General features: G+C 54.2%; 1 protein-coding gene across 1 annotated transcript in view; it reads left to right on the top strand.

The window, feature by feature from the left end:
• Nucleotides 1-18,350, top strand: part of trim66 (tripartite motif containing 66) — a 509,536-nt gene that overhangs the window by 117,517 nt on the left and 373,669 nt on the right. The gene's annotated exons all lie outside the window — the stretch shown is intronic.

Raw genomic sequence — 18,350 nt, 5'->3', positions numbered from 1 at the left:
CTACACCTTCAATAAGATCAAGTGTCGTGTAGATTGAGCCTTTTGGCTCAGATCTGGTATGTCTCTCTTGTGGGGACCATGAATTGGATTCAATTTGAATTGGTTTTTGGAGCAGGCGAGGAGCTGGATTAGGGGTTCGCTCCTGACCCACACTCTGAGCCCTGGCTTTGTAACTCAGAAAAAGTAATTGACAAATACTCAGGCTGAGTGGAACAATTTCCAAAGGCCACTGGAAGATTTGACCTAATGTGGCAGAGAAAAATGAACCTGGTGGAAAGCTGGGAGTAACTTGGGATTGGTTCTGCTAACCATCTGCCAGAAGTGCGAGGCACAGTGAAAGGAGTTCTAAAATGTACCTTGATTGCGTTCGTTAGTTAATGCAAAAGTACCTTTTTGTTAGTTCGATATATTATGTGGTTGTGAAATAATGTTTGAATTATGTGATTTTAGTTTGCTTACTCCAGTAAAAGTCTTAAAATATGAAATCATGTCATTTGTTTAGAAACATACATAAAAAATAGAAGAAGGAGGGGGCCATTCGGCCCTTCGAGCATGTTCAGCCATTCATTATGATCATGGCTGATATCGAGTTCAATACCCTGATTCCACCTTCCCCCATATCCCTTGATCCCTTTAGCTCCAAGAGCTAGATCTAATTCCTTCTTGAAATTACACAATGTTTTGGCCTCGTCTACTTTCTGTGGTAGTGAATGCCACAGATTCGCCACTGTCTGGGTGAGGAAATTTCTCCTCATCTCAGTCCTAAAAGGTTAACCCCTTATCCTCAAACCATGACCCCTAGTACTGAACTCCCCACCATCAGGAACATTCTTTCTGAATCTACCCTGTCTAACTAATCCTGTTAGAATTTTATAAGTTTCTATGAGATTCTCCCCTCATTCTTCTAAACTCTAATGAATATAATCTTAACCGATTTAGTCTCTCCTCATATGACAGTCCCGCCATCCCAGGAATAAGCCTGGTAAAATTCCTCCATAGCACGAACAGCCTTCCTCAGATCAGGACACCAAAACTGCACACAATATTGTAGGTGTGGCCTCATCAATGCCCTATACAATTGTAGTAAAACATCCCTATTCCTGCACTCAAATCCTCTCGTTATGAAGACCAACATACGAATTTGCCTTCTTTACTGCCAGCCGCGCTTAGTTTCAGTGACTGATGCATGAGGACGCCAAGGTCCCGCTGAGTATGTACCTCTCTCAATTTACACCCATTCAAATAATAATCTGCCTTCCTATTTTTGCGTCCAAAGTGGATAACCTCATGTTTATCCATGTTACACTGCATCTGCCATGCTTATGCCCACTCACTCAGCTTGTCCAAATCCTGCTGAAGCATCTCTGCATCCTCCTCACAGTTCACCCTCCCACCCAACTTTATACCATCAGAAAATCTGGGGAGACTGTGATGAATGGTTACTGTACTACTGTACCCTTATCATCATGTAAGGTGATGTCCCCTTTAAGACCGGGCTTGGAACCCTGGGGGGCGCCGCCCACCTGGGAGCCGTATATAAGGGGCCGCCTTGTGGGCGGCACCCAGTAAGCACCCGTCTCGGCACCAGGCTAGTTCTTAGCTTATTAAAGCCTTCTTTACCGTTTTACTCTCTAAGTGTCGTTATTGAGGGCACAACAATTTAATAAGCTAAACTACATCAGGATGGATGCAGGCCTAAAATCAGAGAAGCTCAATCTGGAAGCACGGACACCGGAGGCAAAGGAAATTTTTAAATACTGGCTCCGATGCTTCGAGGCCTACCTGGACTCCTCAGAGACTCCCATCCTGGGGCCACGCAAGCTGCACCTACTCCACGCCTGGGTGAGTCACAGAATCTCCGCCACGCTCGTTAAGGCGACTACCTATGAAGAGGCGGTCGAGTTACTATGCAAGCGGTTTGTCAAACCCATCAACGAGGTACATGCCAGGCATCTGCTCTCTACCTGCCAGCAGCGCTCGGGGGAATCGCTAGACGAATTTGTAGAAAAACTCGGACTGTGACCATCAGGATGTGACAGGGAAAATCCATATGAACTTGCACATCAGAGACGCCTTCGTGTTCGGCATCCGCTCAACCTACATCCGGCAGTGGCTACTCGAAAACGGGCAAAAGACCTCCAGGACACGCTAACGCTCGCCTCCTCGCTGGAAGTGGTCCGACATAATTTGGGCACGTACCCCGCGGACCCTGCGAGCCCCCCTCGGACTTCCCCAGACTCGGCCACGTTATGGGCCTGCGCCGCGCGGCGACCCGCCCAGACCGAGGGCACACCGTGCTACTTCTGTGGGCAGGGCCAGCATCTACGCCCATGCTGCCCAGCCCGCTTAGCCATCTGCAGCGACTGCGGGAAAAAGGGGCACTTTACGAGGGTCTGCCTGGCCAGGCCCAAGGGCCAGAAACACAAAGAGCCGAAAATCAGGCTCGCAGGCCTGCAGGCCTCGCAATGCGGCTGCGCATCGACCTGACACGCCCCTTTCTGACGCGTCATCCGCCTCGTGCGAATCATGGGGTGGCCATCTTCTTGACCCAACACGTGTGACCGACAGCGGCGGCCATTTTCCGAATCCGACTCGGCTGAGGACTCGGACTACCCACAACTGGGAGCGATCACCCTCGACCAAACGCGGCCAAAACATCTGCAGAACTCTATGATGAAAGTCCAGGTCAACGGGCGCGACACTCCATGCCTTTCCGGCTCCGGGAGCACGGAAGCTTTATTCATCGTGAGACGGTAAGGCGCTGCTCCTTGCGCGCCCACCCCGTGTCCCAAACCATAGCCCTCGCATCCGGGTCCCACTCGGTACAAATCAAGGGGTATTGTATCGCGGATCTCTCAATCCAGGGCGCCAAATACACCCGTTTCAAACTGTATATCCTCCCTCACCTCTGCGCCCCCCTGCTGCTCGGACTGGATTTCCAGTGCAGCCACCGAAGCCTGACACTGAAGTTCGGCGGACCCTTGCCCCCCTCACGGTATGCAGCCTTGCGACACTGAAAGTCGCACCCCCCTCTCTATTCGCGAACCTCACTCCCGACTGTAAGCCCGTCGCCACCAGGAGCCGGCGGTACAGTGCCCAAGACATGACTTTTATCAAGTCAGAGGTCCAGCGTTTACTGGGAGAGGGGTTTACTACATCGAGGCTAGCAACAGCCCCTGGAGAGCACAAGTGGTGTTAGTCCGGTCCGGGGAAAAGAAACGGATGGTTGTGAATTATAGCCAGACCATAAACCGCTTCACACAGCTTGATGCGTACCCCCTTCCTCGCATAGCAGAAATGGTCAATCGGATCGCCCAATACCGGGTATTTTCCACGGTCGATCTCAAATCTGCCTACCACCAGCTCCCCATCCGACCGAAAGACCGCCCCTATTCTGCCTTCAAAGCAGCTGGCCGGCTCTTCCAATTCCTCAGCGTTCCCTTCGGCGTCACAAATGGGGTCTCCGTCTTCCAAAGGGCGATAGACCAAATGGTGGACCAGTACGGTTTGTGGGCTACACACCCGTACTTGGACAATGTCACCATCTGCGGCCATGACCAGCAGGATCATGCCGTGAACCTCAAAGTTCCTCCAGACCGCCCGAGACCCCAACCTGACCTAGAACAAGGAAAAATGCGTATTCCACACAAACCGGCTAGCCATCCTCGGCTATGTCGTGGGAAACGGGGTCCTAGGTCCCGACCTCGACTGCATGCGCCCCCTTAAGGAACTTCCCCTCCCTCGCAGCCTCAAGGCCCTCAAACGGTGCTTGGGGCTCTTCACCTATTACGCCCAGTGGGTCCCCAAATATGCGGACAAAGCCCGCCCACTCATAAAGACCACGATATTTCCCCTGTCGGCTGAGGCCCGATCGGCCTTCAGCCGCATCAAGGCTGACATCATCAAGGCCGCTATGCACGCGGTGGACAAAACTATTCCTTTCCAAATAGAGAGCGATGCATCAGACATCGCCCTGGCTGCGACCCTCAACCAGGCAGGCAGACCAGGAGCGTTCTTCTCCCGGACCCTCACCGTCTCCGAGATTCGGCATTCTGCAGTCGAGAAGGAGGCACAAGCCATTGTGGAGGCTGTGCGGCACTGGAGGCACTATCTAGCCGGCAGGAGGTTCACCTTCGTCACCGACCAACGGTTGGTTGTCTTTATGTTCGATAACGCACAACAGGGCAAAATAAAAAACGATAACATTTTGAGGTGGAGGATCGAACTCTCCACCTACATGTACGATATCAAATATCGTCCAAGGGAGCTCAACGAGCCCCCAGATGCCCTGTCCCACGGCACGTGCGCCAACGCGCAGGAGGACCTCCTGCAAGCCATCCACAATGACCTCTGTCACCCGGGGGTTACCCGGCTCGTCCACTTTATCAAGTCCCGCAACCTACCTTACTCAACCAAGGAGGTCAAGGCCATGACCAGGGCTTGCCAGATCTGCGCGGAGTGCAAACCGCACTTCTACTGGCCAGACAAGGCTCGTCTCGTGAAGGCCTCGGGGCCCTTTGAGCGACTAAGTGTGGACTTCAAGAGCCCCCTCCCGTCCACCAACCGCAATGCCTATTTCCTCACCGTTATCGACGAGTTCTCCCGCTTCCCATTCGCCATCCCCTGCCCCGACATGACCTCAGCCAACGTGATACAGGCACTGCCCAGCATCGTCACCCTGTTTGGTTTCCCCACTTATATCCACAGCGACCGGGGTACATAGTTCATGACCAATGAACTGCGTCAGTATCTGCTCAGCAAAGGCATCGCCTCGAGCAGAACGACCAGTTATAACCCGCGAGGAAACGAGCAGGTGGAGATGGAGAACGCGACAGTTTGGAAGGCTGTCCTTGTGGCCCTACGGTCAGGAAGTCTCCCAACCACCCGCTGGCAGGAGGTCCGACCCGACGCCCTACACTCCATTAGGTCGCTCCTCTGCACGGCCACGAATGAGACCCCTCAGAACCGATTGTTTGTCTTCCCCAGGAAGTCCATCTCCGGGGTCTCGCTTCCACCTTGGCTGACAGCTCCGGGACCTGTCTTCTCCAAAGACACACGAGGAGCCATAAAACGGACCACCTGGTCGAGAGGGTCTGATTACTACACGCGAACCCCAGATACGCCTACGTCGAGTACCCCGACGGCAGGCAAGATACGGTTTCCCTCCGGGATCTGACACCCGCTGGTTCCCCCACTACTCCCTCACAGCTCCCCTGCGGGATCTGGCACCCACAACACCCCCCCTCCCGGTCCCACTCCCCGTCGGTGGACACTGACCGCGCGTGCCCCCTAGCGCCCCCCCCCTACACACCCCACCGGCACCTCTACCCCCAGCCCCAGCTATTTTCCCTGCGTCCCGATCCCCTACCTCGACCCGGACCAAGGCTCCGACCACCGTGCTCCCGGACATACCCTCAACTAAGACGTCCGTGTCCGCCGCACCACCGCCCGAGCTTAGGAGGTCAATGAGGATGATCAGACCGCCGAAACGAATGGACTTATGATGGCACTTCACCCCCGCCGGACTTTTTTTTAAACAGGGTGAATGTCATGAACGGTTACTAGATTACTTTACCCTTATCATCATGTAAGGTGATGTCCCCTTTAAGACCGGGCTTGGAAACCTGGGGGACTCCGCCTCCGGCTCCGCCCACCTGGGAGCCGTATATAAGGGTGGCACCCAGTAAGCACCCGTCTCGCCTTGTGGGTGGAACCCAGTAAGCACCCGTCTCGGCGCCAGGCTAGTTCTTAGCTTATTAAAGCCTTCTTTACCGTTTTACTCTCTAAGTGTCGTTATTGAGGGTACAACAGAGACTAAATTAATTTCCCTGACCCAAATCATTAACATATATATATTCAAATTTTCACAAAATATCAACAACAAAATACAGAATGAAAAGAACAACCCCCCCCCATATACATAAATAATAAATTAACAACCTTCATCAACACAAAGGCCAAAATACACGCCCACTCAAGAAAAACGAACCAGCCCCCCCCCACGCCCGGGTTGCTGCTGCTGACCATCTTCTAACGTTCTGCCAGGAAGTCTAGGAACGGTTGCCACCGCCTGAAGAACCCTTGCACCGATCCCCTTAAGACGAATTTCCCCCTCTCCAATTTAATAAACCCGGCCATATCGCTGAACCAGGATTCCACGCTTGGGGCCTTGCATCCTTCCACTGAAGAAGAATCCTTCGCCGGACTACCAGGGACGCAAAGGCCAGAATACCGGCCTCTTTCGCCTCCTGCACTCCCGGCTCCTCTGCCACCCCAAATATTGCGAACCCCCAGCCCGGCTTGACCCTGGAACCTACCACCCTCGACACCGTCCTCGCTACACCCTTCCAAAAGTCCTCCAGCGCTGGGCAAGCCCAAAACATGTGGGTGTGACTTGCTGGGCTCCCTAAACACCTAACACACCTGTCCTCGCACCCAAAGAACTGGCTTATCCGTGCCCCGGTCATGTGAGCCCTATGCAGCACCTTAGATTGTATGAGGCAGAGCCTCGCGCAAGAGGAGGAAGAGTTCACCTTCCCCAGGGCATCTGCCCACATCCCCTCGCCAATCTCCTCACCCAACTCCTCCTCCTACTTACCCTTTAGCTCCTCCACCGAGGCCTCCTCCTCCTGCATCACCTGATACGTTGCTGAGATCCTTCCCTCTCCAACCCACACCCCCGACAGCACCCTGTCCTGGATCCCGCATGGCGGCAACAGTGAGAACTCCACCACCTGCCGCCGAACAAACGCCCTTTCCTGCATATATCTGAAGGTGTTCCCCGGGGGGAGCCCAAACATCTCCTCCAGCTCACCCAGGCTCGCAAACTTCCCGTCCACAAACAGGCCCCCATCCTTCTAATACCTACTCTGTGCCAGCTCAGAAACCCTCCGTCCATCCTCCCTGGGACAAACAGGTGGTTCCCCCGAATCGGGGACCACACCGAGGCCCCCACCTCCTCCCTGTGACGTCTCCATTGCCCCCAAATTTTGAGGGTAGCCGCCACCACCGGGCTCGTGGTATACCTCGTTGGAGGAAGCGGCAGCGGCGCCGTCACCAGCGCCTCCAGGCTCGTGCCCACACAGGATGCCATCTCCAGCCTCTTCCATGCCACCTCATCCCCCTCCATCACCCACTTACGCACCATCGCCACGTTGGCGGCCCAATAATACCCACAGAGGTTAGGCAGTGCCAACCCCACCCCCCCCTCCCAGCATTCTCCAGAAACACCCTTCTCACCCTCGGGGTCTTCTGCGCCCACACAAACCCCATAATGCTCCTGTTAACCCGCCTGAAGAAGGCCCTAGGGATCAGGATGGGGAGGCATTGGAACAGGAACAAAAACCTCGGGAGCACCGTCATTTTAACTGACTGCACTCTACCCGCCAGGGAGAGTGGCAGCACGTCCCACCTCTTAAACTCCTCCTTCATCTGCTCCACCAGCCTCGTGATGTTAAGCTTATGTAGGGCCCCCCAGCTCCTAGCCACTTGGACCCCCAGGTACCTGAAACTCCTCTCCGTTCGTTTTAGCGGGAGCTCACTAATCCCCCTCTCCTGGTCCCCCGGGTGCACTATGAACAACTCGCTCTTCCCCATATTAAACTTGTACCCGGAGAAATCTCCAAACTCCCTAAGGATCCTCATCACCTCCGGTATTCCCCCCACTGGGTCCGCCATATTTAGCAGCAAATCATCCTCATAGAGCAACACCCGATGCCCCTCCCCACCCCGCACCAGCCCCCTCCAGTTCCTCAACTCCCTCAACGCCATGGCCAGGGGTTCAATCGCCAGTGCAAAGAGCGGGGGGACAGGGGACACCCCTGCCTCGTCCCCCGGTATAGCCAGAAATACTCTGACCTCCTTCTGTTCGTGGCCAGACTCGCCACCGGGGCCTCATACGGCAGCCTCACCCACCTGACGAAGCCCCCCCCCCGAACCCGAACCTTTTCAACACCTCCCACAGGTACACCCACTCCACCCTATCAAAGGCCTTCTCCGCATCCATCGCCGCCACTATCTCCGCCTCCCCTTCCATCGCCGGCATCATTATAACATTCAAGAGCCTCCGTACATTAGTATTCAACTGCCTCCCTTTCACGAACCCCGTCTGATCCTCGTGTATGACCTGTGGCACACAGTCCTCTATCCTCATGGCCAAAATCTTTGCCAGCAACTTTGCATCTACATTTAGGAGTGAGATCGGCCTATATGACCCACACTGTAGGGGATCCGTGTCCCGCTTCAGGATCAGGGAAATCAACGCTCTAGACATCGTCGGGGGCAGAGCCCCCCCTTCCCTCGTTGAAGGTCCTTACCAACAGCGGGCCCAGCAGGTCCGCATACTTCTTGTAAAATTCAACCGGGAACCCATCCGGCCCCGGTGCCTTCCCCACCTGCATGTTCCCTATCCCTTTGACCAACTACTCCAACCCAACCAGCGCCCCCAACCCCGCCACCTGCCCCTCCTCCACCCTCAGAAACCTCAGCCGGTCCAGGAAGCGACCCATCCCTCCCTCTTCCTGTGGGGGCTCAGACCGGTACAGTTCCTCGTAGAAGTCCCTGAAGACCCCATTGATACCCACCGCACTTCGCACCGTGTTCCCTCCTCCATCCCTAACTCCCCCGATCTCCCTAGCTGCCTCCCGCCTCCGAAGCTGGTGCGCCAGCATCCGGCTCGCCTTTTCTCCGTATTCATATACCACCCCCTGCGCCTTCCTCCACTGCGCCTCCGCCTTCCTGGTGGTCAACAAATCGAACCCAACCTGGAGGCTACGCCGCTCCCTCAGCAATCCCTCTTCCGGGGCCTCCGCGTACCTCCTAGCCACCCTCACCATCTCCCCCACCAACCTCTCCCTCTCTCTCCTCTCCCCCCTCTCCTTGTGTGCCCTAATGGAGATCAGCTCTCCTCTGACCACCTACTTCAACGCCTCCCAGACCACCCCTACTTGCACCTCCCCATTGTCATTAGCCTCCAGGTACCTCTCTATACACTTCTGGACCTGCCCGCTCACCTCCTCGTCCGTCAGCAACCCCACCTCTAGGCGCCACAGTGGGCGCTGGTCCTTCTCCTCCCCCAACTCGAGGTCCACCCAGTGCAGAGCATGATCAGAAATGGCTATCGCCGAGTACTCCATATCCTCCACCCTTGGAATCAGCGCCCTGCTCATGACAAAAAAGTCAATCCGGGAGTAGGCCTTGTGGACATGGGAGAAGAATGAAAATTCCCTGGCCCCCAGCCTCGCAAACCTCCACGGATCCACCCCTCCATCTGGTCCATGAACCCCCTCAGCACCTTGGCCACCGCCGGCCTCCTGCCCGTCCTAGACCTAGAGCGATCCAATGCCGGGTCCAGCACAGTGTTGAAATCTCCCCCCATTATCAGGCCCCCTGTCTCCAGGTCCGGAATCCGGCCCAGCATACGCCGCATGAACCCCGCATCGTCCCAATTCGGGGCATATACATTGACCAACACCACCCGCTCCCCCTGCAGCTTGCCACTTACCATCACTTACCTACCTCCACTGTCTGCCACAATGCTCAACGCCTCGAACGACACTCTCTTCCCCACCAAGATCACCACCCCCCGATTTTTTGCATCCAAACCCGAGTGAAACACCTGCCCTACCCACCCCTTTCTCAACCTTACCTGATCCGCCAGCCTCAGGTGCGTCTCCTGAAGCATGGCCACATCCGCCTTCAGCCCCTTCAGGTGCGCGAACACCCGGGCCCGCTTGACCGGCCCATTCAGTCCCCTTGCATTCCAGGTTATCAGCCGGATCAGGGGGCTACTCGCCCCTCTCCCCCGCCGACTAGCCATAGCCCTTCCTAGGCCAGCCACGTGCCCGCGCCCCCCGCACGGCCCGTTCCCCACAGCGGCAGACCCCCGCCCCGATCTCCTCCACCAACACCAGCTCCCCCTTGGCCATTCCAGCAGCAACCCAGTTCCGCCCCCCCCAGCTAGGTCCCCCCCTAGCTGCATTGCTCCCCCCATTGTACTCCCGTAAGTCAGCTGGCTCCTGCTGACCCCGGCCACTCCCGCCGCTCCCCCGACCCCCCCCCAGTGTGGAAATCCTCCCCCCCCCACCCGCCCTTGTCCACCAGCGGGATCACATCCATTCCACTCCCAGCACGGGAGAAAAAGCCCGTGCTTCCCAGCTCCGGCCCCACCCCTTCAGCCCTAAACGTGGGAAAAAGCCCGCGCTTTCCACTCGCCCGGCCACGTCTCCCCTGGCGCAGCACCCTTTCCAGGCCCGGTCCCACTACCCCCAACTCAGCCCCCCCCCCCCCTTGCGGGGCCCCATCTCCCCTACCAACCATCAACCCCCCAAGCAGTTTACCTCCCCCCCCCTCCCCCCACGAGCCCGCCCGGCGGACCTAATCAAAACAATGCCCAATCAACCCCCAAAAAACAAAGAACCCCCCCTCAAAACACAACCCAACAATCCCCAACCATTGCTCCACCGCGACCCCTCATCCCCGACCCTGACCCTTAGTCTGAGTCCAGTTTTTCGGCCTGAACAAAGGCCCACGCCTCCTCCCGAGACTCAAAATAATGGTGTTGATCCTTATAGGTGACCCACAGACGCGCCGGCTGCAGCATACCGAACTTCACCCCATTCCTGTGTAGCATTGCCTTCGCCCGGTTGTAACCGGCCCTCTTCTTCGCCACCTCCGCGCTCCAATCCTGGTAGATCCGGACCTCCGCATTCTCCCACCTGCTGCTTCGCTCCTTCTTGGTCCACCTTAACACACACTCTCGATCAGCAAACCGGTGGAACCGCACCAGCACCGCCTGCGGCGGCTCGCTGGGCATGGGCCTCCTCGCCAGCACTCGGTGGGTCCCCTCCAGCTCCAAGGGCCCCTGAAAGGTCCCCGCTTCCATCAGCGAATTCAGCATGGTGACCACGTAGGCCCCCACGTCCGATCCCTCCAACCCCTCCGGGAGACCCAGGATCCGCAGGTTTTTCCGCCTCAACCGGTTCTCCATCTCCTCGAACCTCGCCTGCCATATCTTGTGGAGCGCCTCGTGTGCCTCCACCTTCACTGCCAGGCCCAGGATCTTGTCCTCGTTCTCCGAGACCTTCTCCGGACCTCCCGGATCGCCGCCCCTTGGGCCGCCTGGTTCTCCAGCAGCTTATCAATTGAAGCCTTCATTGGCTCCAGCAGCTCTGCTTTCAGTTCCTTAAAACAGCGCTGGAGAATCTCCTGCTGCTCTTGCGCCCACTGTCTCCACGCTGCCTAGTCTCCGCCCGCTGCCATCTTGGTCCTCCTCCCTCGCACCTTTCTTTGCTTCAATGCCACTTTTTTAAATGTGGAAGTCGGCTTGACCGGGAAGCTCTGTATCTCCTTTCTGGCAAAGTCTCGAACCTGCATGTATCTAAATATTTCCCCTTGCAAAGCCATTTCTCAACAAAGCCATTACTACCAGTCTCCCTGAGTATTTCCCCGGGCCGTTGGGAGCGGCACTGTTGATAACGCCTTCAATCCCGACCCCCTACACAAGTCTCCTCCATTTTGACCCACTGTGAGTCAACCCTCTGACCCAGCTCCGGACCTTCTCCACATTCACCGCCCTGTAATAATCGGGTTTGGAAGACCCAAACCCCCTGCCTGCCTTCCTCTCTGTAGTAACACCTTTCTAATTCTGGCCACCTTCCCTATCCATATGAACGAGATAATCATCCCTTCAATCGCTCTGAAAAATGCGTTTGGCAGGAAAATCGGCAGGCATTGGAAAATAAACAGAAATCGCGGCAACACGTTCATTTTGAGCGCCTGTACCCGACCCGCCAGTGACAGAGGGAGACCATCCCACCTTGCCAGCTCAGCTTTCACCCTCCCCACCAAACTAGAAATGTTGTACCCACGGAGCCATGCCCCAATCCCAAGCAACCTGCACCCCCAGGTATCTTAAAGTGAGTCCCTGCCCTACGAAATGGCAGCCCCCCCCCCCCCCCCCCCACCCCCGGCCGTGACACCACAAAATATTCACTCTTGTCTAGATTTAATTTGTATCCCGAGAAAGACCCAAACACTCGAAGCAGCTCCAATATTCCCCCTATTGATACACTTGGTTCCGACACTTATAATAACAAGTCACCGACATATAAGGACACCTTATGCTCTACCCCCCCCCCCCCTTCCCCTCCACTATCCCTTTCCATACCCCCGAACATCTTAACGCGATGACCAATGGCTCAATCGCGAGTGCAAACAGCAGGGGGGACAAAGGAAATCCCTGCCTAGTCCCATGGTGGAGAGAAAAGTATTCCGAGCTGATGTTATTTGTGTGGACATTCGTCATTGGCGCCTTATACAGTAGCTTTACCCAGTCCACAAATCTTGGTCCAATCTCAAACTGCTTCAAAACTGCCATCAAGTACCCCCATTCTACCCGGTCAAATGCTTTTTTGGCATCCAATGCCACAACCATCTGTTTCCTGTCCCTCCGTCTGTGCCATAACCACGTTCAATACCCTCCTAATGTTCAAAAGGAGCTGCCTCCCCCTCACAAACCCCGTCTGATCTTCACCGATCATCTTCGGGAGGCACTCCTCTAGCCTACCTGCCAGTACCTTTGCCAATATCTTTGCGTCCACGTTTAAAAGTGATATGGGCCTATACGACCCACCCTCCATCAGATACTTATTTCTTTTAAGCAACAGGGAAATCGATGCCTGCCCCAAAGTTTGTGGTAACACCTCCTTCCCTATTACCTCCTCAAACATCCCCACCATCAGCGGTACCAGCTTATCTTTGAATTTTTTATAATATTCCACCAGAAACCCATTCGGCCCTGCCACCTTCCCCGACTGCATCCTCCCAATCGCATCTTTTATCTCCTGCTCCACTATCGCCCCTTCTAATGTAACCCTGTCCCCCTCCCCTAACCTCGGGTACTCCGGCCCATCTAAAAATTTCTGCATCTCCCGGCCTCCCCCTTGGCTCCTGCACCAAGTTCCAGTCCCCCCACACTATCAGTTCGTGTGAGTCCAAGTTGGGGATAGCCCCACACATTCTTCGCGAGTCCCACATTGTCCCAATTGGGACCATATGCACTTACCAGTGCCACTAGCCTCCCCTCCAGTGCCCCTGTCACAATCACATACCTACCACCCTGATCTGCAACCACCTTCTCCAGCTGGAACCAAACCCCATTGCTGACCATTACCACTAACTACCCTTGAGCCCTTCCGTCAAATCCAGAGTGAAACACCTGACTAGCCCAGTCCTTTTTAAGTCTTCCAACTTTGCTGGGTCCCCATCTTCTGCATACCTCCTATCTACCTCCAGCATCTCATCTATTGCCCTCTGACGCTCCAACCTCGCTTTGCCTAGCCTAGCCTTCCTTCCTCAAGTGAGTCTCCTGCAGCCTTCAAACTTTTAAGATGCGCAAGCACCCTTGACCCCTTGACCTCTTGACTGGACCTCCCAACCCCCTCACGTTCCATGTGACTATCCTAACAGGGGGTCTCTCAACCCTCCCCCCCCCGCTTCTGATCCACCATCATCATACAACCGGCCCAGCCCCATGAGCCTGACCCACCCCTATCTATTATTAACATTGAACCCCCTCCACCCACTCCCAGAATCCCCCCCTACACTTCCCCTCAAAGAAATCTCACCCAGTATCGATCCTCTTCTCCCCCTTGCTTGCTTCATAGGCCCATCAAAACTTGCTCCAATGTCCACAGCCCTCCTCTCACCTCACCTCCATTCACTAGCCAACTTTAGTTAACTAGCGGGGGTGGCACCCCCCCACCCCCACCCCCAAAGGCATACCGCCCGCTCCCACCCAGCCCCAGAAAAAAAAAAAACCAATCTAACCCAGACAATTCAATAAAATAACATATAACCGTTGCAACAAAAAAAAGGAACAAAAATGCCAATCAAACCAAACAAAAAACAAAACTCTATAACAATGTGAAGTTACAATACAGGTCATTGAAAAGAAAATATAACATTTATACATTTTCCAGCTCCCCAATCACAGTCCACGATCTCTCTTCCAGCTCCACTCCTCACTTCTGTCCCAAGCCTTCTGCCTTCATGAACGCCTCAGCCGCCTCCACCGTTTCAAAATAAAAATCTTTGGCATTGTATGTCACCCTCAGCTTTGCCGGGTATACCATATCAAATCACACCCCCTTGTACAGTGCCGCCTTCACTCGGCTGAAGGCCGCTCGTCTCTTCGCCAACTCCACCGTCAAGTCCTGGTAAATCCGAACTCTACCACCATCCCATTGCACCTCCCGCTTCTGCTTCGCCCAGCTGAACACCTTTTCCTTCCTGTGATCTTTAAGGAAGCAGATAATTACTGCTCTTGGCGGCTCATTTACTTTGGGTTTTGGCCTTAATGACCGATGAGCTCAGTCCAGTTCAGAGAGGTCTTCACCCTCCCTCAGCAACTCCGCCAGCATCTTAGCAAAGTACTCTGTTGGCCTTGAGCCCTCTGCCCCTTCAGGCAAGCCAACAATTCTCAGATTGTGCGCCTCGATCGGTTCTCCAAGTCCTCGCCCTCCACCACCCTCCGCAGCTCGTCCCCCATCGAGATGAGCTGGTCGCTGTGATGCGACACGGGCTCCTCCACTTCCTTCATCTTTTCACCTTGTTCTCTCACCTCGGCTGGTGTCTTGGCCACCTGTGGTGATGTGCATCAATGTAAAAGCATGTAGGCTAGCTAGACACTAGAGGGAGCACTAGAAACATCACACACACACACTCAACCAATAGATCAGTTAGATAAGACACGGCCAATGGACATTCACGATACACACAGAGGTGACACCACCACAGGAGGGCATTACACCAACCCATATAAAAAGGACACCACACACATGATCTGCCTCTTTCCAGTGGAGACAGTCAGTGAGTAGAGACACAGGGTTGATTCAATATTACACCCACCACGTGGATTGCAGCAACTGGTTTGTCAGTCTGGGTAGCTATAGTAGGATTAGCAGTAGTGTCGAACCCGAGTATTAGAAGTGTAGATAGTTTAATAAACGTGTTACAGTTATCTCCACATCTGAACCTTCCTTTGTCAAGTGCACCACAAGGAAGCCGCTTATGTTACACCTAGAACATAACAAATCATGGTACCAGAGTGAACTGTTTCAATCCATATAGCCATACCTCAGCGTACAGTGACAACCAGCAACGATACCCAGGCAAGATGTTCGAGATCTGGGTTCCACAGCAGCTCCAGTGCCACGGCGATCTCCGCGAAAACTGGTGGGTATTCCGGCAAATGTTTGAAATCTTCCTGGTAGCAGCCGACCTACAAGACGTGGCCGATGCTGAAAAGACAGAGCTTCTGCTCACCATCGCCGGTGTCAGAGCAGAAGAAATCTTAAAAAAATTCAAGTTCTCCAAAGGGCAAAAGCAGGCGCGACTTCCAGGCATCCTGGACAAATTCGGCAAATACTATGAGGAAAACACACTCCAACCAGCAAGAAAAGGTAAGAGAAGCGTCAGTACTCACCACGAGGCCGAGATCCCGGAGCAGAGAACAATTTTGATCGGCGGCCATCTTTCTAAAGGGACTGCACTTGCGCAGTTGCGCGAGAAGCGCACAGAACGGGAAGGTCCGTTTGCTCATGCGCGAGACGCCGCGCATGCGCAATCACGAAAACGGCCCCCGGTACAGGAACAGCGATTTGCGCATGTGCAAACGCTTCCTGTGTATGATGTCACATGCGTCATGGCATCAGAGGCCCTGGACCACGCCCATTTGAAGAGGAAACGTCTCAAATCAAAGAAAAAATCTTTTAAAGCCGTAAAACAACCTTCTTTCACGTGGAATGACAGCACAATGCCTCAAATTGAACCAGGAAATGAAATTAACCTCCGAAGAACCCTGCAACAAGCAGTTACCTACGCCCAAACCGATGATTCCGACCGTGAATACTTCGAAACCGACCTTTGCATTTTCTCTGGCCCTCGCGAGCCCAATGTCAGCTCCGATGCAAACAGTGATGATATGGTCTTAGAAGACAACGACTCAGATGAACCTTTCACCTTGGGAGGCTACCCCAATACCAAATCCGAACCGCAACTAGACGTGTTGCACATTGGCGACCCCCGTATTGAATCCGACGCAGACGCGGATTCGTTCTTCGGTTTTGAGGATCTTCAGCCCAGCAGATATGACATCCCGGCTCGTGAGTGCAGGATTGTGCTGCGGCCTGACACCAAGAGACAGAGAGCGGTACAAGCCCAAAGAGAGCGGCCTGCTGCCACGCAGAGCGTGGTCCACGCACCGCTCAGGGTTCCCGACTCTACGAAAGAAGACACGCAAGACTCCACACCGCAGTCCTTGCATGAACAAGAAGTGACTCCAGTGTCACAAGCCTCCACAGTGAGCTCGTGGACAGACTCCACAATTGCAGAAACGCAAGACTCCAGAGCGCAGTCCTTGCATGAACAAGAAGTGACTCCAGTGTCACAAGCCTCCACAGCAAGTTCGTGGACAGACTCCACGATAGAAGAAACGCAAACTCCAGAGCGCAGTCCTTGCACACACAAGACGTGACTCCAGTGTCACAAGCCTCCGCAGCGAGCTCGTGGACAGCCTCCACGATAGAAGCAATGCAAGACTCCGACGCGGTCCTTGCAGGAACAAGGGGCAGCACGGTAGCATTGTGGATAGCACAAATGCTTCACAGCTCCAGGGTCCCAGGTTCGATTCCGGCTTGGGTCACTGTCTGTGCGGAGTCTGCACATCCTCCCCGTGTGTGCGTGGGTTTCCTCCGGGTGCTCCGGTTTCCTCCCACAGTCCAAAGATGTGCGGGTTAGGTGGATTGGCCATGCTAAATTGCCCATAGTGTCCAAAATTGCCCTTAGTGTAGGGTGGGGTTACTGGGTTATGGGGATAGGGTGGAGGTGTGGACCTTGGGTGGGGTGCTCTTTCCAAGAGCCGGTGCAGACTCGATGGGCCGAATGGCCTCCTTCTGCACTGTAAATTCTATGATATCTATGATATCTAAGACCATGAGGGTCCAGCAAACTCCTCTGACCAACTAGCGGCAGACGATGCAAGTCTGCCATGCTCAAGTAAACAGCAAGAAGACTATGACAGTCTACCACGCTCCAGTGCACAGCAGGACGACCATGACGGTCTATCATGCTACAGTGAAGAACAAAGCGACGATGACAGTCCAAGCCCAAATGAAGGACAACAGCAAGACAATGCAAGTCCACCCACATTGTTTGCACCACCAGATGAAGACTCTGACAATTTACACAACCCAAGTGAACAACAAGCAGCTACTGAGGCTCTACCCACGGTATGTGAGACGAGTGATGACTGCATCCCACTTCCCATGCAAGATGTGCAATGTGACAGACCTGAGCTAGTGTGTACAGAGGCACTCGACGATCACTGTGAGACCACCGGTGACTCTAGTGACACCATGATACTTTCACCCTCATTCGCTTGAACCTCTCCACAAGTCAATGCATCCCTGCATGTTCCGACTCCAGACGTGCAGCTTCAAGAAATCTCAGCTGACTCCAGTGAACCTGCTAAGACTCCGGATGGGGCGCATCAACAAACCAACACTGACTCAGTTAAAACAGACAAGACTCCAGATGGGAAGCAACCAAACGCCGACTCTGATTCACGTAAGCCGGACTTGACTTCAGACAGGGAGTGCCGCAACGTCAGTGATGGCACGCTCAGGGTGACAGCAGATGCCACAACGGCAGGAGATGGATCACTTAACAATTACAGTGGGTTAGTAATAACAAGCAGTGGCTACAGTCCAATATGAATACACCAATATTGACCACAGCTATATCCACACATTTTTTCCACACCAGCAGTGCAGCCAATGACAGCTCATGCTGGACAAACCCAGTATTCAGGCATGCAGCAGCCAGCAGTCGATGCAGCATATTCTCAAACAGGCCAGCACTGCGGATTGCCCACTTAAGGAATCAAGACCGAAGGAGGACTACCGCAAGCGCAATCTGCACTACAGACTGGATGCCTTAGTTAAAGCCCAGGATTTGCTGCACCCCAGCCTGGCCAGACACCATATTCCTCTCAGATGTAAGGTTCTAGTTTCACACCATCACCAGGTATTTATGTGAGCAGCAATTCTGTTTCCAACTCGACAAGCTTCAACGGTTCTCAGCAGGATCACCCTTCCTGCACAGCATGTGACCAGAACCAGTATGTAGTCTTATCCAACTTCAACATATGGCACATCCATGACCTCGAATGATACTGTTGATGGTACCTCTTCAACGTCAACGACTTATCAGCTACAAGATGCCATCCAACATCACCACCACAAACATCAAAAAAAAAAGACTCCAAATCAGACAGCGAAGTGATTTGACCA

The sequence above is a fragment of the Scyliorhinus torazame genome, chromosome 10 (assembly GCF_047496885.1).
Source record: "Scyliorhinus torazame isolate Kashiwa2021f chromosome 10, sScyTor2.1, whole genome shotgun sequence".
Lineage (NCBI taxonomy): Eukaryota > Metazoa > Chordata > Chondrichthyes > Carcharhiniformes > Scyliorhinidae > Scyliorhinus > Scyliorhinus torazame.
This window is presented reverse-complemented; position numbering and strand designations above follow the sequence as displayed.